Source organism: Gopherus evgoodei, chromosome 1 (assembly GCF_007399415.2).
Source record: "Gopherus evgoodei ecotype Sinaloan lineage chromosome 1, rGopEvg1_v1.p, whole genome shotgun sequence".
Classification (NCBI taxonomy): domain Eukaryota; kingdom Metazoa; phylum Chordata; order Testudines; family Testudinidae; genus Gopherus; species Gopherus evgoodei.
In genome coordinates this window covers 239,853,995-239,870,732 of record NC_044322.1, presented here as the reverse complement: position 1 = coordinate 239,870,732, position 16,738 = coordinate 239,853,995, and the positions used below count along the sequence as shown (strand labels likewise).

General features: G+C 45.0%; 1 protein-coding gene across 12 annotated transcripts in view; it reads left to right on the top strand.

Annotated features, from left to right (window-relative positions):
- Positions 1 to 1,312: 1,312 nt before the first annotated feature.
- Positions 1,313 to 16,738, top strand: part of PPFIBP1 (PPFIA binding protein 1) — a 187,336-nt gene continuing 171,910 nt past the window's right edge. For all 12 annotated transcript variants that reach the window (XM_030540631.1, XM_030540705.1, XM_030540698.1 and 9 more), the window contains exon 1: positions 1,313 to 1,495. The gene's annotated coding sequence lies outside the window, so the exon portion shown is untranslated. The remainder of the gene's footprint in view (positions 1,496 to 16,738) is intronic.

Below are 16,738 nucleotides of genomic sequence, written 5' to 3'. Positions count from 1 at the left end.
AGGGTGCTTACCCTGGCAAGCTGTGTGCCAGAGGTTGCCCAGCCCTGGACTAGATGACCTCCTAAAATCCATTCCAACCCTGATATTCTATGAATTGTAGATGGCTTAAAAGTGGTTTGTATAATTGTTAGATGATCCCAAACATATAGTAAAAGCAATGACTTTGCAAATAGCCCCTAAAGGAGGGGAATTGTGATGGTTCTTCCTGTTTGGCTCATTCAGAGTCTGTGTGCTGCTGCTGAGTTAGTGAATATTTGCTGCTCTGAATAAAGCCTGAATTGAAATCCAAATGCTGTGAGCATGCTTCATAATTACGAGGGAACCAAACTCCAGGGATGTTTGTGTGCAGGAGGTTAAGGGAATGCAGAGTTGGAGGAAGCTGTTCTTGTTTCCCTCACTGCTCTGGTTTAGGCAACTTTCTGCAGAGTTCTCCTCACACCTTGTATGGGTCATCTTAATTATTGCTTCAAAAGTTTTTTTTTCTCCTGCTGATGATAGCTCATCTCAATTGATTAGACTCTTCCTGTTGGTATGCATACTTCCACCTTTTCATGTTCTCTGTATGTATAAATATCTCCTGTCTGTGTGTTCCATTCTATGCATCCGAAGACGTGAGCTGTAGCTCAGGAAAGCTCATGCTGAAATGAATTTGTTAAGTCTCTAAGGTGCCACAAGTACTCCTGTTCTTTCTGCAGAGTGCCACAAGTTGCTGGAGTCTACCTGGGAACAAACACGGGTACCGCTATGGGTTGCAAGAAGTAGATCTTTGGGGGAAAGGGGTGTGTTGGGGGACAGGGAGTTGCAAAGACGTTGATCTTTGGTGGGTGAGGGAAGAGTGGGGCAAGAAGTTGAACTTTGATGATTTGGGGGAAGCTCTGTATATGATTTCGAGCTTGTACCAGTTCTAAACAATCTGCGTAGGAAACATCGCAAAGACAGCTACTGTGTTGCAGCACTGGTATGGCTAACACTTTTAAGTGTGTCCCAAGGTGGGGTTGTTTACACCTTCCTTTTGGGATCTGAGGTTAAGTAACATTAATAAAAAAATAATAGCGATCATGAATAAAGTGCCCAACTTTTGCTTTCACAAAGCTTCATGAAATCACCGCCTCCCTGGCCAAGAGACACGGGGGAAATCGCATCCACCCCCATTATTTCCAGCAGGACTCTCGCTCCAACCCTGGAACGCTGAATGTTCTGAGTGATGGTTCCCCGCCCCAATCAGCCGGAGTCTGTGGGCCGCCGTTCCAGCCCCTCCCCGGCTCTCTGTGGCCGTTCCCCGCGGGGAGGGAGGTCTCTGGAATTGGCGTGACGTAAGCTCCCAGCTCCGTCCTGCTTGGATTCCCGGACATGGTGTGAGAGCGGAGAGCGAGCCCAGGACGGGGAGAGGGGCGATCCATGGTTTGCAAGGCTGCCTAGAGAGAAAGTGCCGCTCTCAGCCTGGGAGAAGGTGTAGCAGAACTTTTGGGAAGGGACTTGGCTGTTTTGCACCCAGGTAAGGGGGTCTGATTGCACTTTGGTGGAAATCAGGAAAAGAGGGTGGTATTGCAACACCGTGCTGTCTGCAGCTGCTATTCCTGGGGCTCGGCTTCCCTCTGCAATCCTGCTCCTCCTTCCAAAACAAAACCAGTCACTTTTCCTTCTCTCTTGGCCTTTGGGTTTCTTTATTTTAACCCACTTTAAGCGCAGGGCTGTTCAGTAACGGATCGTGCAAAGCTACCAGTGAAGGGTGGTGAGAAAGTACCTAATTCAGTCTGCCGTATAACATTACGGTGTTTGTGTTTAATGGGAATATATTTCTGTAGAAGGTTTGTTTGCAGTAGTTGGAAGGATTTGGTAGGGGGGAAGTAACAGAGTCTGAAGGAAAATGCAGGGAGCTTGCAGCCAGAAAAACGGGGGGGGGGGAGTGTGTGCTTTGTAGTACAGTTCAGATCTGGTGTTTGTAAGCACCTCTGTGTGTTTTAAATTGTTTCTCTCTCTGGAGAAATGGGGGAGGGAGGATTTCTTGAAAAAGAAAACCTGTTGGCTTCAGGTGCCATGAGTTTTTAGATTCAGGCTCACACCATATTATGTGGAAAAAAGAACAGGAAGCATTAGTTGGTTATAATGCTGTCTCAAATAACATAATTAATTTGTTGCAGTTTAGGGACTGAGACTCTGATTCTCAAAGAAATCATCTAATAGAAGGAAAAATTTATTAGCATTGTGGGTTCTATCATCCCCAAAAAAGACTGCAGGTGATTTTTATGTAATTAAAAATCTGCACTCAATAAGTTATTTGCATTCTGTGGGAGGCTGTGTGAAATTCAGCTACATGTGTTAATTGCAAACCTGTCTCTAAATCTAATGGAAAGCAGCCTCTTGGGAAAAATTTCAGTTGAACAGCACAAATATTCCTGCTCATCTCAGTCACTTCTCACCTCCCCCACCCTTAATTTTAACACAGGAACATTTTCTGTTGCTTTCAAAGTTCTGCTCTGTCTGGAAAATGAAGGGTTTATGTTAACATAGATGTCTTTATTTCCCTTCTTGCCTGTGAAACTAGAGGCCACAATAAAGTTAGGAGAATGTCTGGGTATTGCTTATTCATTGCAGCAAGACAAATCCACCTTTTGACTACTAAAATATGGTAAAGGTTGAGCTACCTGTGTCAGATTGGTAGGTAATAAACTGTTCAAAATTTTAAAAGCTACACCTGCGTGTGTTACTTCTACTTTGACATTTAGTTTAGAGATTGTATGGCCACTCAGTGGGGGAAGGGAATAGCTTTGTGCCATCAACAGACATTGCCTGTTTCTGGATCTTTAGCCAGGGTTTAACTGAAAGAGTCTAGGGTGATGAGTCATGTTTCCAGTTCCAGTTTGCTTTCCTTAGTCCAAAGGAAAGTAACCCCCTTTCCTCTCCACCTTGTGTCATCTCCAGAAGGGAATGGGAATCAGTTTCACTGTAAATAAATGGCTAGCTGACACCCAGACTCATGGCACTTGACTGGTGTATATCCAATGGCATCATCAGCCCTGCTGATGGGAATGAAAACTGGATGTGATTTGTGCTCCTCATTGGGGTATGTGTGTATTGGGAAAGTAAACAGGTGACGACAAAATTTAGACTACTGGACTCTTTGCTAACTAGCCACTTAATAGGCTTGAAAAATGAAGTTGATTAGAAGGGCTAAATTTAAACATGCCAGACTTCTGTTACTGCATAATACAGTGCATTATAGCAGGAGGGTTGAGAGTGAACCTGTGTTTGGGTTGCCATACTGTGGACACCAGAGTGTATTTATAGACAGTCACTAGCTACAAGCCATGGAGAGAGACAGCTTTTAGGAAAGTGGTGGGGAAAAGGCGTGCTTACGTTTAAGCTCTAACAATTCTGGGATTTAGTAGGACTCTTCCAAATACAACCACTAAAATGCTAGGTGCACCTTGAATTAGCAATATTTCCCTCTCCAGGGCCTGCTCTACGCACAGTTCTTATATAACTATTTTGATTAAGCTTTTTTGCCACAATATTTATACCAGTACAACCCCTAGCGTGGATGCAGCTATTCCAATGTAAAGATGCTTCTAACTGGTATAGCTTATTTACCTTCTCTTATGGCAACAGTTATGCGGATGTAACTGTATCCACACAAGGGGGATTGTATCCCTTTGACTCTTAAACATAGATGCTTGTCTATGCACAAGAGTTGTATTGTTTTAACTACACCTATACAGCTATACCTATATAGATAACGTTCAGTTATCTTGGGAGCTTTCAAAGGCTTTGCTGGTTTGGTTTGGTTTGACCCCAGAAAGGAATCAGTATGTTCATATGTTCTTATGTTTGACCCCAGAAAGGATTTCAGTAGTAAAATGTATAAGTGGCTTGTTGGAGAGACAAAGAGGATGAGTTAATATATTTTATTGGGCCACCTTCTGGTTGTGGGTTGGTGCCATAAAAGATATTACCTCACCCACTTTGTCCCTTGGATATCCTGGCACCCACACGGCTACAACTACACTGCATAAGTTATTCTTTGTGGCACATACTGAAATGGCAGCAGGGCTGAGCAAAACAAATATCTGCATTCCTCAAACTGAGTTCTCAAAGGGAAAATGTTCTTCATGCTTCTGTGATCAAATATCTGACACTAAAATATCTTGCTGTGTCAAATCCAGATTTATTGGTTCTATTACAGGCAAGAGTCAGAGCTTAAGAATTTACCTTACTGAAGAGCAAATGTGACTACTAATTTTTGGTAGTGTCACAAGTGTAGATTTCAATAAAATCAGTAGCAAGGTAATCAGTGAGGCAGCGTTATAGCACTGGGTTGGGAACCAGGAGACCTGGGTTCTGTTCTTTGCTCTGATGTTGACTTGATGTATCAAGTCTTCTAAGCTGTGAGTGCCTCACTTTCCTCAGGTCTGGATGGGGGTTGATAATATCTAACTTGCAGGGATGTTGTCAGGCTCAGTCCATCCTCTCCTGGAAAGTGATACATATTGCATTATTTATTAATTCATAACCTGAATTTTAAAAAAAACACCTCTTTTCAGATGCTGATATGATAGTAAATACGTATTCTATTGCTCACTGATTAAGATTGGTGTTATCGGTCCTGGAATATAAAGTTTGTTACTTTTCTCCTCAAAGTCAATGGGAGTTGCATGTGTTTATCTGAGAGCAGAGCTTGGCCTGGAGGGTGGCGATTTTCTAGTTTCAGTGGTGTTATGTCAGTTTTTGAAGCATGCTCCCTTTGAGCAAGGCAGTGTTACACTTAGCATCCATTAACCCTCTTACATGAATGTCATGGATGGTCTGAGCCAGTGTTCAAATCCAGTGTATTCATAGCTGGATGTTTGGTTTGGTCCCATTTCTAGTTAGGGTTGCATTTAACAGCTTGACTGAAGGATATTTAAATGGGTCCATCCTGCCCACTGGCATTAAAAAAGAAATTCATATTCCTTTATTTAAAGTTTGGTATGTTGTAGTAATTCTGGTCAGTAATATTAGTTTACTGAATACCTGTTAAATTTAGGGGACATACGGAGACAATTTATGCTCTATAAACAACTTGAAGTCTGTGGAGTTACATGAGGTATAAGTCAGCACTGAATTTGGTCCATTCTGCTACCTGGACTGTCCTCTGCTCTGTGCCACAGGGGCATGAGGTGTTGGTAAAACTCCTTCCTTCCCAGCCCCACCTACCACTCCCATTCATTACTACCACTAAACTGCTCTGTAGCCCAAACACATCCCTCCCACTGGGAAGGATCTACGTGGACGGTCTTTGGGATTCACATCTTCCACAGCGCATTCTGGCTGTGTACTCAACCATTCCCTGCAGAGCTCAGCTTTAAGCAAGGGGTCCACATCTGGCATGGCCCCCTGAGGCCCTGCTTCCCTCACCTGGTGCAGGGGAAATGCCTGAATTGTACTGCCAAGGGAAGCCTCTGCAACCACAGATTTTGCCCTTGATGTACACATCTGTTCCCTCCAAATTCTTGATCAAGACCCCCCACCCCTGAGAATCCACCCTAGAGTTTACGTAGAGCCCTTAGATGGTGAGCTGTTTGCAGAAGGGATCTTATCTCCTTATGTGTTTCTACAGTGCCTACAAAGGGACCTGGTTGGGAGAGGGTCATTTAGCTGCTACCACAGTAGAAATAGTAATGCATGTTGGGACAGGAGAGAGGAGATAATGGAGTACCATGGGAACACTCCTGCAGTTCAGATATGGTCAGCAGAGCTTTCAGGTATGTATCTTGCTTTTGTCTTCATGCCTCTGTAACCAATTGCAGAGCTCTCATCATGGAGATATACATGTTAGCAGGACAGTGTACCCGAGACAGCAGCTTCTGTTGTTGAACTCATTATTTTCAGTCTTCAAAAAGAAATTCAAACTCTTCTGCAGTTGTAAAGCTACACAGTTACTGTGACCTATTTCTATCTTGCATGTTAAAAATCTGAATATGGCAAAGTTATTAACTAGTCTAAGCTGATAAATTCTGACTGACTTTTTTGGAGGCCAGATTTACTGTATATTTCTGTGGTGAGGTTAATCTCAAATAGAGACTTGATGATGAGGATGATGTCCCCTAGCTTGCATATAAGCTCTTTTCATCCCTAAAGCTCTTTCAGTGCCCTACGAAGGGGATCAGAATCACTATCCACACTTTTTTCAGATGGGGAAACTGTAGCTTAATAAAAGCAATTAACTCCAAACACCCTGGAATCTTTGCATACGTACCGTTAACAGTGACCTCTCCTAATAGCGGTCGCTCGCTGTTACCAGTCATTCATAGGTGGCACGTGAGTCCTCTATTTGGGGAGGCTCACACACGAGAGCTGGAAGCAACCGAGAAGTGGGGAGGAGCCACTGGTGCCTGGACCATGGCCCTGCCCACGCTCTACCTCTTTCTCCTGAGGCCCTGCCCACTCACTTCTCTCCACCCCCTCCCCCAAGGTCTCCCCACCCGCTGCTCGCTCCTACTTGCCTCCTTCCTGGAGCAGGAGGGGCCACTGCCTCATCACTTTTCCCGCCTTAGATGAGCAAAGCGGGAGGAGGGGCTGGAGAAGAGCAAGCGGCGGGTGAAGGGATGCCTCAAGGGAAGAGGTAGAGTTGGGGCAGGAAGAAGCAGAGTGGGGGTGGTGTGGAGCATTGGCCAGGCCATGGTCCAGGCACCAGTGGTGGTTCTCTTCCCTCCCCACCACCTCTGTGGAATTTCACTTCTGGTGCTCCAAAGGTAGTGGCGGGCCACCCGTGCAGTCATTTCATTAGTAAACTTGCTCTGGCTCTGGGACCTAATCCTGACATGCCTCAGCAAGAGACAGTCTCTTCCCCAAGGAGCTTACAGTCTAGTAGGGTTAGTAGACAGCAAGTGTGAAAAATCGGGATGGGGATGGGGGGGACAATAGGCTTCTATATAAGAAACAGCCTCAAATATCAGGACTGTCCGTATAAAATCGGGACAGCTAGTCACCCAGCAGCCAAGGGGGAAGATAGTCAAAGGCACAAAGGGGAGTTAGATGCCCAACTAAGTGTATGTCCATACTGTAATCACAGGGTATGATTGCAGTTTCTGTAGATATTCCTGAGCTAACTTTAATCTAGCTAGCTCAGGTCCTGGAGCAGTGAAGCCATGGCAGCATAGGCTTCAGCACAGGCTAGACAGCTGAGTAATTACTCAGAGTTCTGGATGGCCTTGTATAGCCCATACTGCTGCAGCTTCACTTCTCCTGTAGGTAGATCAAAGCTAGTTCAGGTATGTGTGCATGAGCTGCAATGACTCCCCCTTAGAAAGTGTTATCCCACCCTTTCCTCATAATCTTTTTAGTAGAACTGGCCAATAATTATGTTGCAACATCATTTAAAAAAAATAAAAATACTGAGCCTGATTCTCCTCCCACACCAGGTTTATACCTAACTCTGACTTCATTTGAAAGTCGGGAATAACTCCACTGCTGTGAGAGGTGAGTTGGGCCCCTCTCAGTTTTGAGATGAGTATCCAGTACTCTTGTATTATGTAGGTGATCTGAAAATTGTGAAGAAACTGCTTAAAGCTATGTAAAGGCAGTTTCAGAAATCAAGATAATATATAGCAAGTTTATCTTCTACATGCTTTACGAATGCTAATCTTCACAGCACCCTGTGAGAGAGGGTGAGTATTATCCCTAAGAGGTATTTGTCTTGCCCAAGGTTTTTGAAGGAGTTGGTATCAAATCCAAAATTGGAACTCAGTCCTCTTCTTGGAGAATTAAGCTATGTTTCTTCAGACGGAAATATGAATGCTTCACTGTTGAGCAGGGGCGTGCTCAGGAATTTAAATCTGACTGCTTTTGGAGGGGCATGTTAGAGCAGCAGCTGGGGATGGGTCCAGGGCTAGCACAGAACTAAATATCTTTTTAGACAAATATTGGGAATGGAGGGCCCATGCCTCTGCTTGCCCCCCTTGTGCGTGCTCCTGCTGTTGGGTTACATATCTAACTATTTCTCTTCCTAGTTGTCGTACAGCCAAGGCTTCCAATGATGATTACATCAAGTGAGGAAAACAAGGCTATATCAGTGGGATCCTGTGTTTTCAGATCTTTCCTGTGGAGGTTGGCCTTGTTTAATTGTTTATTAAACAAAATATCCAGCCAGGGGACTAACTGTGAACATTTTCCAGGGTGCTGTGATTTATGCACTTACTTTTCTGACTGAACAAGATAACTTGTATTTTTGATTCAGATCAAACTAAGGATAGTGGCTCTCTCCACTATTTTTCTAACTGTAAGGAACAAACTGTTCATTACCAGTATGGGGATGATTATTTTTACTAAAGGTTAGAATTTTCTGTTAATAATCAGTCATCAAACTTGATTTGCAAACACTTACCTGTGATGTGTGTTGTCCTTCCTGTGAACTTATACGGTTTCCCTACGTTTGTAGCTTTTATTCCTTTCTATCTTTGTTGTGGACTGGAAGAATATGGTGGATAAAAGCTTGATTTTTGCCATGAATATGTGCCTGGCTTTTTCAAAAGCCCAGACTAAGCCAACCATGTAATAGAGCTGATTGTGCTGCATGAAAATATTTAAATAACATATTGCAGCCATGGCCTTTCTTAGGCCTCTGTCATTCCCTCCTGTGTGGAAATAATTTTGTGAGGGAAGGGGACATTGAAAACTTGGGCAAAGCCTTGATTAGCTGCAGAAGCTGTGGAACTGAGAAGTTGGGACTCAAACACCATGGATCCCACATCAAGATGTGCTGCTCCTCCACATTTCTCTGATGGTGGAAAGGGTACTTCTGCAACTGAAACAGCACTGCCTTGTGTGCCAGGCTCAAGTTAAACCCTGTGTTTCCTCTGAATGTGGAGGGAGTTAACGCTGCTTTAGTACTCCCTCAGGTTTAGGCAGAAATGGTCCTATCTAGGCAGGACATGCTGCATAGTGGCTGTTCCTCTCCTCCGCTCCTGGCCTGCTCCACCTCTTCCTCCGCAAGCATTTTAATAGGGTGAATGTAAATGTATACTCTAGGAATGAAGAATGTAGGCCATGCTTACGTGATGGGGGACTATCCTGTGAAGCAGTGACTGAAAAAGACTTGTGGTTCATGGTGGATAATCCAGCTGAATGTGAGCTCTCAGTGCAATGCTGTGGTGAAAAGAGCTAATGTAGTCTTTGGATGTATAAACAAGGGACTCTCAAGTAGGCATAGAGACAGTGGTGGCTCTAGCTTTTTTGCTGCCCCAAGCACGACAGTCAGGCAGTCTTCGGTGGCTTGCCTGCAGGAGGTCCCTGGTCCCGTGGATTCGGCAGCTTGCCTGCGGGAGGTCCGTCGGTCCCGCAGCTTCGGCCTGCGCACCGCCAAATTGCTGCCGAATCTGTGGGACTGGTGAACCTCTCGCAGGTGTGCTGCCGAAGGCTGCCTGACTGCCACCCTCGCATGGTCCAGCAGGGTGTCCTCCACGGCTTGCTGCCCCAGACATGTGCTTGGAGCGCTGGTGCCTGGAGCCGCCGCTGCGTAGAGGGGTGGTTTTACCTCTGTATTTGGCACTGGTGTGACCATTGCTGGAATAGTATGTCCAGTTCTGGTGTCCACAATTTAAGAAGGATGTTGATAAATTGGAGAAGGCTCAGAGAAGAGCTACAAGTATGATTATGACTTAAGGAGCTTCATTGATTTATCTTAAAAAAAGAGAAGGGTAAAGGGCAACTTGATTACAGTCTGTACATACCTACGCGGGGAACAAATATTTAATGATTGGCTATATAATCTAGCAGAGAAAGGTAGAGCATCATCCAGAGGCTAGAAATTGAAGATAGACAAATTCAGACTGAAAATCAGGTGTAAAAATTTAACAGTGAGAGTAATTGACCATTGGAATAACTTACCAGTGATGGATTCTCCATCACTGACCATTTTAAAATCACACCAAGATCTTTTTCTGAAAGATATGCTCTAGGAATTATTTTTTTGGGGGGAATTTCTGTGGCATATGTTAGACTAGAGGGTCATTATTGTCCTCCTTGGCCTTGGAATCTGTGACTATGGCCTGGTCTACACTACGCAGTTAAACCGATTTTAACAGCGTTAACTCGATTTAAAGCTGTACCCGTCCACACTACAGTGCACTTTATATCGATTTAAAGGGCTCTTTAAATCGATTTCTGTACTCCTCCCCAATGAGAGGAGTAACGCTAAAATCGATATCAACATATCGGTTTAGGGTTAGTGTGGCCGCAGATCGATGTTATTGGCCTCCGGGCGGTATCCCACAGTGCACCACTGTGACCACTCTGGACAGCAATGAGAACTCTGAGGCACTGGCCAGGTATACAGGAAAAGCCCCGCAAACTTTTGAATTGCATTTCCTGTTTGGCCAGCATGGAGCTCTCATCAGCACAGGTGACCACGCAGAGCTCATCAGCACAGGTAACAATGCAGTCTCCTGAGAATCAAAAAAAAAAAAAAGAGCTCCAGCATGGACCGCACGGGATGTACTGGATCTGATCGCTATATGGGGAGAGGATTCAGTGCTAACAGAACTCCGTTCCAAAAGACTAAATGAAAAAATATTTGAAAAAATTTCCAAGGCTATGATGGGAAAAGGCCACACCAGGGACTCAGTGCAGTGCAGAGTGAAAGTTAAGGAGCTCAGACAAGCCTACCAGAAAACCAAAGCAGCAAATGGAAGATCCGGGTCAGGGCCGAAAACATGCCGCTTCTATGCTGAGCTGCATGCAATTTTAGGGGGTTGCACCACCGCTACCCCCCCCTTGTCCGTGGATTCCGAGGTGGGGGTTATAATCTCAGCCATGGCTGAGGATTCAGCGGAGAGGGAAGATGAGGAGGAGGATGAGGAAGAGGAGGACGACCTTGCAGTGAGCACACAGCACTCCGTTAGCCCCAACAGCCAGGAGCTTTTTGTGACCCAGACGGAATTACCCTCCCAGCCCTCCCAAGCCACTAGCCCAGACAGTGAAGCCATGGAAGCGACCTCTGGTGAGTGTACCTTTGTAAATATAAAATATGGTTTAGAAGCAAGCGTTTTTTAATGATTGATTTGCCATGAGGGCTTGGGATGCATTCGCAGCCAGTAAAGTTATTGGAAAAGTTTAACGTGTCTGGGGATGGAGCGGAAATCCTTCAGTGACATCTCCATGAAGCTCTCCTGGAGGTACTCCAAAAGCCTTGCAGAAGGTTTCTGGGCAAGGCAGCCTTGTTCCGTCCAGCATGGTAGGGCACTTTACCACGCCATGCATGTAGCAAGTAATCGGGTATCATTGCATGACAAAGCATAGCTGCGTATGGTCCCGGTGATTGCTGGTATTCAAGAAACATCCATTCTTTATCTCGCTCTGTTATCCTCAGCAGAGTGATATCGTTCATGGTAACCTGGTTGAAATTAAGGAATTTAATTAAGGGGACAGAGATGGACATTTTCCTACTGGGCTGTTGCTTAAAGAAATCCTTCCTTGCACGTAGCAAAGCAGGGGGAGGGGAGGAAGGATAGCGCTGAGCTTTTTAGCGTTTGGCCAGCAGGCATCTTCCCAGCTAGCAGCCATGCGATGGGGCGGGGGAAGGGAAGGGGGGTGATTAGCAGTCATCTTCCATGATACCAGCCATGCGGTGGGGGAGGGGTAAAGCAATCCTAGAGAATTGGATTGGGGAGGGGAGGGGTTGGCGTCTGCTGCTGCTTGTTAACAGGAAAGAAGCATCAGAGGGCACTGTGTATATGAAGGCTGGAGAATTTGAAAGACAGTGGCTTACCATGGCCGCATGCAAGCTGAATTGTGATGCCCGGACCTGCGTCTGTGAGATCTGTAACACCAGAGCCGCAGGCACTCCATATTAAAAGATGCAAAATGCGACCTTGTAGTGAAATCACATGTGCTATGTAAGGTGAATAGTGTTGTTCACTGTGAAAGAGTATAACCATTGTTCTGTAAAATGTATCTTTTTAAATACTTCTCTCCCTTTTTTCCCTCCCTCATGCAGCTGCACATTTTTCAAGCCTCCCTACTCCATCCCGAAGGCTAGCTCAGATAAGGCGGAGAAAGAAGAGGACGCGAGATGAAATGTTCTCTGAAATCATGGAAGTAACCCACAATGAAAGAGCTCATGTGAATGAGTGGAAGGACGTGGTAGCCAAGTACAGGAAAGATGCCAGTGAACGTGAGGATAGGAGAGACATTCGAGATGAGAAGTGGCGGCAGGAAGATCAGAGGTGTAGGAAGGAAGATCAGCGGTGGCGGGATGCAACGCTGGAGCTGCTGCGTGATCAAACTGACATCCTCCGTCGTCTAGTGGATCTTCAGGAAGAGCAGAGGGGTCACAGAGTGCCGCTGCAGCCCATGTTTAACCACCCTCAGTACACACCATGTTCCATATCTTCCTCACCCAGACGTGTAAGAACGCGTGGGGGAAGGCTTTGTGCACCCGCCCACTCCACCCCCGTGGACAGTCCAACCAAAAGGCTATCATTACATTTAAATGTGCTTAATGGCCTTTTCCTTCCCTCCTATCTTCCTCCCAAACCACACCCGGGATACCTTGTTAATTCTCTGCCTCTTTTTATAATTACTTTTTAATAAAGAATACATGCTTTTTAAACGATAGTGACTTTATTTCCTTAAGCAAGCTGTAATCGAAGGGGGAGGGTGAATTGTTTACAGGGAAGGAGTCAATAAAGGGGGGCGGTTCATGAAGGGGAAACAAACACAGCAGTCACACCGTACCCTGGCCCGTGATGAAACTCGTTTTCAAGGCTTCTCTGATGCGCACCGCTTCCTAGTGAGCTCTTCTAATCGCCCTGGTGTCTGGCTGCACGTAATGAGTGGCCAGGTGATTTGCCTCAGCCTCCCACCCCGCCATAAAGGTCTCCCCCTTACTCTTGCAGAGATTGTGAAGCACACAGCAAGCAGCAATAACAAAGGGGACATTGGTTTGGCTGAGGTCTGAGCGAGCGAGTAATGTGCGCCAGCGAGCCTTTAAACGGCCAAATGCACATTCTACCACAATCCTGCACTTGCTTAGCCTGTAGTTGAACAGCTCCTGACCACTGTCCAGGCTGCCTGTGTATGGCTTCATGAGCCATAGCATCAAAGGGTAGGCTGGGTCACTCAGGATAACGACAGGCATTTCAACATCCCCAACTGTTGTTTTCTGGTCTGGGAAGTGAGTCCCTTGCTGCAGCCGTTTAAACAGAGCAGTGCTTCTGAAGACGCGAGCATCATGAACCCTTCCTGGCCATCCCACGTGGATGTTGGTGAAACGTCCCTTGTGATCCACCAGTGCTTGCAGCACCATTGAAAAGTACCCCTTGCGGTTTATGTACTGGGTGCTCCAGTGCCAAGATAGGGATATGGGTTCCATCTATTGCCCCCCCCCCACAGTTAGGGAATCCCATTGCAGCAATGACCTGCACGTTTCCCAGAGTCACAACCTTTCGTAGCAGCAGCTTAATGATTGCTTTGGCTACTTGCATCACAGCAGCCTCCACAGTAGATTTTCCCACTCCAAATTGATTCCTGACTGACCGGTAGCTGTCTGGCGTTGCAAGCTTCCAGAGGGCTATTGCCACTCGCTTCTCCACTGTGAGGGCTGCTCTCATCTTGGTATTATGGCGTTTCAGGGCAGGGGAAAGCAAGTCACAAAGTTCAAAGAAAGTGCTCTTACGCATGCGAAAGTTTCGCAGCCACTGTGAATCATCCCACACCTGCAAAACTATGCGGTCCCACCAGTCTGTGCTTGTTTCCCGGGCCCAAAATCAGCTTTCAATGGGTAGAACCTCCCCCATTACCAGCAGGAGCTCCAAAGAGCAGGGGCCCGTGGTTAGGGAGAATTCATTGTCCACATCCTCATCACTCTCGTCGCTGCGCTGCCGTAGCTGCCTCCTCCTCGCCTGCCTTTGCAGTTCATGGTTCACCATAGACAAGGCGAGAATGCGCGAGGTGTTTACAATGTCCACGATTGCGCTATTGATCTGAGCAGGGTCCATGCTTGCTGTGCTATGGCGTTTGCTCAGTTCACCCAGGAAAAAAGGCGCGAAATGGTTGTTTGCTGCTTTCCTGAAGGGAGGGGTGAGGCTGTACCCAGAACCACCCGCGACAATGATTTTTGCCCCATCAGGCACTGGGTTCTCAACCCAGAATTCCAAGGAGCGAGGGAGACTACGGGAACTATGGGATAGCTACGGAATAGCTACCTACAGTGCAATACTCCGGAAATTGACGCTAGCCTCGGACCATGGACGCACACCGCCGAATTAATGTGCCTAGTGTGGCCGCGTGCAATTGACCTTATAATATCTGTTTTATAAAACTGGTTTATGTTAATTCGAAATTATCCCGTAGTGTAGACATAGCCTATGAAAAGTCCCCTCAAGTGCACAGAAAGTGTTATCTATACAGACAGTGGAACATTCTCTTCTGTTGTACAACTACCCACAACATTTTCAAGACATTCCTACAATTTTCTCTCTGCTGCACTGTAGAATGGAGAGGAACATACAGTAGGGGGTTGTGTGTTCTATGGTTTATGTTAGTCCCTTTAATTTAGGGCCTGAGACATGAGTGTGTGTGAATACAAATATTTGTGGTTTTCAGTTGCAGCACAAATGTGATGTTTAAAACTTCCTCTTGTGTTTGTGAACCCCAAATACAATTACAAAACATGTTAAGTCCTGGGAATCAGACAGTGACAATAGCTCTACATGTAGATCCATTGTAGTTTCATTTTCTGTATCCCATCCAAATGTAAAAAGTGAAGTCCAACTAAAGACACAGCCACAGCTTTTAACTGGGAAAGCAGCTCATTTAAGAGCCTAAATATAGATTTAAGTTTCTACTTAGAACTTTTTTGAGCTAACTGCATAAATGGTGGAGAGACCGTTTATATTTTTAAAATGTTTTAATATTACAAAGTGTTGTTGATAAGAAATATGTTCTAGTAGTAGTAATAATGCATGTGTAGCACTTTTACATCTTCAAAACGCAAATGTTAATCCACACAGTCATCCTTGGGATGTAGATAAATATCATCCCCATTCATCACATGGGGAGAGTTAGGCAGGAAGTTTGATTGACTTGTCCAAGACCAGAGAGGAAATCAGCTTCACAACTTGTATTAAACTCAGGACTTCCTGACTCCCAGTCCTCTGTTCAGACCACAAAGCAGTGCTTCTCGAGCCAAGGCATTGGAGTCAGAACTAGAGCTAACTAAAGAGTTCCTGAGGCCAGTGCTGGGTTTGTTTTTTTTTAATCTCGATGTTGTCTTTGTACAGCAGATTGCATGGCTGGGTACATTAACATTGACACTCAGACACTGGTCATCGTACTTCAGCCCTTACATGAGTGTTCTTATGGGAACAGTCCCACTGACTTTACTGAACCTTCTGATGGGAAGTCGTATGCTGATCTGTCTATGTAGGTGTATGCTTGTCCCTCTTCATTGTTTGCTTATAAATCTTATTGGGGAGAGTAAGGTTCAGACTTGTGAACCACCTACTGCAGTACCTGAATTCCTTTATCATAGGACATACATAGATGGGAATCTAATTATAGGACTTGAAGTTTGTTTTAAAACATATTTATTTATGACAAGTAGTTATTTTCAAAGGCTTTTAAGGCACCATATGAGACTGGTTTGAAAGAGCAGTTTTATTTGACTGTTTTTCATGAGAGAAGTGATTAAAGTAACAGAGGGATGGAAAAGTTGGGGCCTTAAAATGGATGATGGGCTTTAGGGGGATTTTATTTTGGCTAACTTTGTACTTGTTTAATGATTGGTCATAAGTGTCTTGTTGACTAGTCAATTTGTAGGTAACTGCCACTGGAAAATGTAGAACTTCCATTTCAAATGTAAAAATAGAATCCGAGTTCTTGTTACCAAAAGCTTATCAAACACTTTAATGTTTGTGAAAGGGGAATTGAAACTACTAAATGTGATTAAGCTGGAGACCTGCAAAATAGCAAGATGATTTTTTTTAATTACTGTACCAAAAAACCCAAACACCAACTCTTATTTTCAAGTCCCTACCATATAGTGCCTTGTCTGACTGACAGACGGATACAATTAAGAACACGTGCATTTACCAAATTAACAGGGTGGTGTTTTGGTACTAGCGGATAAGGTGACGCTCTGCTGAGTCTCTGACAGCTTTACAAATAGCTGCCCATGTGTTCTCTGTAGCATGCAAAGTCATCTGAATTCTAATCCTATATCAGTTACATGATTCAACTGTTCTTGGACTGAATGGTTTTAACTGAAAACAGTGCTAGTATTAGGTGAGTTCAGTCAGAGTACCTCCATTCAGAGATAATGCTGACTCTGCCTCCTTAATTAATTGTGCTATACACTTTGCTTCCTGCCAAATAAATCAATTCAGTGGCACGAATCAAGAAAACTGGAACAATTCTCCCCCGTTGCACTTATGAAGGCTGCAGAACCCTCAGAGCCAAATCTCATGGCTGGTGTATGCAGGTCCAGTTGAAGTCAGTGGGAATTAAGTGTATTTATCCCCAGGGATGATTTGGCCCTTTGTTTCTTCTTTGTATTACAGTGGAACCTATAAGCCAACTTTTGGACACTGTACAAACACACAGCTCATACCTCAAAGAGTGTACTATCTAAATAGACAAAGTGGACAATGGGTGAGAGAGGAAACAGCTGCAAAGAGAGGTGATCACACACAGGATCAGTAACAGAACAGGAAATAGAGCCCAAGTGTCTTGGCTCTCAGTCCTGTGGCTTACCCCACTGGAC